The sequence below is a fragment of the Watersipora subatra genome, chromosome 3, assembly GCF_963576615.1.
Source record: "Watersipora subatra chromosome 3, tzWatSuba1.1, whole genome shotgun sequence".
Taxonomy (NCBI): domain Eukaryota; kingdom Metazoa; phylum Bryozoa; class Gymnolaemata; order Cheilostomatida; family Watersiporidae; genus Watersipora; species Watersipora subatra.
In genome coordinates, this window is record NC_088710.1 from 70,564,556 (window position 1) to 70,567,874 (window position 3,319).

General features: G+C 33.7%; 1 long non-coding RNA gene across 1 annotated transcript; it reads right to left on the reverse strand.

The window, feature by feature from the left end:
* Window positions 1-290: 290 nt before the first annotated feature.
* On the reverse strand, window positions 291-2,749 carry LOC137391291 (uncharacterized). Its single transcript, XR_010978112.1, has 3 exons — window positions 2,152-2,749; window positions 1,532-1,909; window positions 291-462 (listed from the first exon to the last, which is right to left on the reverse strand). It is a non-coding gene; the product is annotated as an uncharacterized lncRNA (long non-coding RNA).
* Between the last annotated feature and the right edge of the window lie 570 nt (window positions 2,750-3,319).

A 3,319-nucleotide genomic window follows, 5' to 3' on the forward strand; every position in this document is an offset into this window, starting at 1 on the left:
GAATTTTGGGAGGATAAATTTAGTCAAATTATAGGCGAAGCGAATGTCACCTATACTTTGCTCTCTTTTTCCGGTGCAGCGGTGTTAAATCTTTTGGATGCAATATATCTGCTAACTTACCTCCAACTTGTCAAAAATCTTTTAGTAGATAGGCATCGAGACACCAAGAAATATCTCTACCAGTTGATATCTATTGCTTGCAACTGACCTGCGATGATATTATAGCCTGTGTCCTTCTTTGCATTTTTAATTTTTACTTCATTCTAAATTTGAAGACATTTTTATTTTATATCTATATTTAACAATGTTTCATAAAAGCTCATTGCACTCATTGATATGTTTGCTACAGTTTGCAGCCAAAAATAGCTGTTTATGTGCAATAGAAGTGGAATTATGAGCATCGATCCATCGTAAGTCGTGTTAAGATAGCCACAAAGATGCTATTAATAACATGCTATGAATCTGCATATTTATAATCCCACGACCAAACGAGCGGATGCGATGTTTGAGAGTTTTTATGATAAATGCATGTGCACACAACTTACGAAAATTATTCATCAACAATGAGACGAACCTTTGTCTTGAAAGCTCATCAACAAATTTAACCATCGTTTTGTAGAGTCGTTAAAGTATAATAACGATACAAAACGCATATAAGCCTGTTTAAATATATTACTAAGTCTTTGTATACCGTCGGCATTATCTTAAAACTTACCTATCTGAACGGATTATACACAAATCGACAAATTAATTTGGCTGAAATTCTTCACAAAACGCTTGACAAGCTTGGTTTAATAATAGTTAAGACCGGAAATTGAAACGCCGAGTGACAGAGAATAGAACCATTAAGTCGTGCGCATTTCACGGAAAAATAACGTGCACATTTCACCAGTCTATAGCATTGTCGAATTGCCGAAGATTTCTGTAATCAACGTAGGAGTACTGAAATCATTTCATTTCATGAAAGTTTCATTTTTGCCGATTTCAAAGTAACTGACATTTTAGACACTCTTGAGTGCTTTGGTATTCTAACTGATGTCCAACGCAGTGTAAGTAAAGGAAACGACGATGATTTTTTTTCTAACGATCCTTATCAGGTTATTACAATATTTAATAAGTTTGGATGACTACAGAACAATGACTACGTAGTACAGATTTTCTAAAAATCTATCTAAATATCACAACTTCTTGATATTGCTAGCTATGACGTTTTGAAATGTAAACAAAATTGTGCATTGGTTTTATATTATTACTATATTAATAATGTTGGTTATTCTAATAATATCAGTGCATTTTACTTCTAATATTGGCCAATATTGCATTTCTCCTATTGCAGGGGGAGAGATATAAACATATAATCTTTTCCTTTCATTATTGCTATTTGTTGTATATAATAACACCCAGTACATTACAGCTACCATTGCAGTTATCCTATTGCACTGCAGTGCCATTTGACTGCTAATATTGCATTTCTCAACCATCAGTACCCTTTCTTTTTTTCCAATATCTCTTTGGTCGTGGGCTGTATGACAGTGGCATTTCTAGGTTATATAATGATAATCTATCAAATGATACAAATATAAATTCATGAACAAGTGACATAAACGAACCATACTTATATCACATTACATGCAAAAGCAACAATTAATGTTTTCAAAACAAAATTATTTCCATCGATGGAACGAACATCTTCTAGTTGTCCAATACCTTCCACAATATCTTCTGGCCTCAACTTTTTTTTGCACTGCTGAACTAGCCTATATTAGCGTCCAAACAATTTTTTGGCAGAGCAAAACTTTTACGCCATGCGTTTAGTACAAATGCAACACATAAAAGTTTGTTGCTTAACAATGAAGCTTTGTATCTGGGAGTTGAAGATGAGCATTGGTCAATCTATTTTCCTCACTTTCTACAAGTGAGAAGAGAACATCAATTCTAATCATAAATTTAATCTACTAGCTAAAACTGCCAAAGAAAATTTGAAGCAAATATTTTAGATAGATGAAACAATAAAAAAGTTATGAAACGATGATTGGTGATAGCAAAAAGGTATAATTTTATTAATTAGTAAATGTAAACATAAGTAGTAAAATTATTACATTTAGTATATACATAGGAGACTAAAATTTAATAATACACATGTAGATTTACCTCCATTCTCCTATCTTCCTCTGCAGCGTAATGCTGCTGATGCATGTCAACTTTAACCATAAGCTGTCTGCCGCAATCTTTAACTACCTGATGCTCAAAAAACTCTGAGTCACCTTGGTTGAAACTAGAAGCATTGCAACAATTTTGTTGTTCCTCTATAAAATGTGTCGATGCAGTAATTCAGTAAATTAACGATGTCACTTAATTCAGTAAATTAAATGGCGATGATCTAGTAATTGAGTAAATTCCCTAACGACGAGAATCTTTGATCTCACAGAAAAAATGTTTTACTAGCGATAACGTATATTATGATCTATATAAAAATTCCGTGCTGATGATTGGCTAAAGAAGTGATAGTATGTTTATCACTCACAAACACTTTCATATGCGCTCAGTATACACGTCACAAATAAAGCACTTGCTTAAATCTGAGCGTTTCGAAAAATGATCTCATTCAAACGCTTATATCTATGGACAGGGCTAGTTTACAAAGACAAAAATGACATCAAATTGTAGATGTTCTAGCCTTATATTGGTCTTAATTTCCTTGGCTCAACTTCTTTGACGCAATCACATCTTCATCAAAGGTTGACTTGCAACAAAATTCACATTACAGTTATTTGATATTAAAAGGCTCACCATGTCTTACTCTGTTGTGTTAAAGGTTGACTTGCAACAAAATTCACATTACAGTTATTTGGTATCAAAAGATTCACCATGTCTTACTCTGTTGTGTTGTAGGTGCCAAATACGTGGAAATGTGATTACAAGCTCTTAAAAGCTCAAAAACGGAAAAGCCGCCGTAGATTGGAATCTCTTTATTTCTCTGACGTAGTCATTACAGTTTGGTTATCGTCTTGTCACATGATGATCTCACGTGAATTGAAAGGCCAATAAAAAGCTCAATGTAAAACGTATCTTAGCACTAGTTTATGACAAACACTTCGGGTTTCACCGAAGACCCCGTATCAAATATAGATGCTCGCTATTTTACAGTTTTGTTTCGGCATTATTCAATCGTCAAGTCGTAATCTGATCACGTGACCCAATACTTCGCAAATAATTTTTGCAGCACTTTTCGATTATCACAGGTGACCAACAGGCTCGTCATGGTTATCAGACAATGATATGTACTCTTTCGAGCTAAGGTTAAAAAGTTTAACGATTT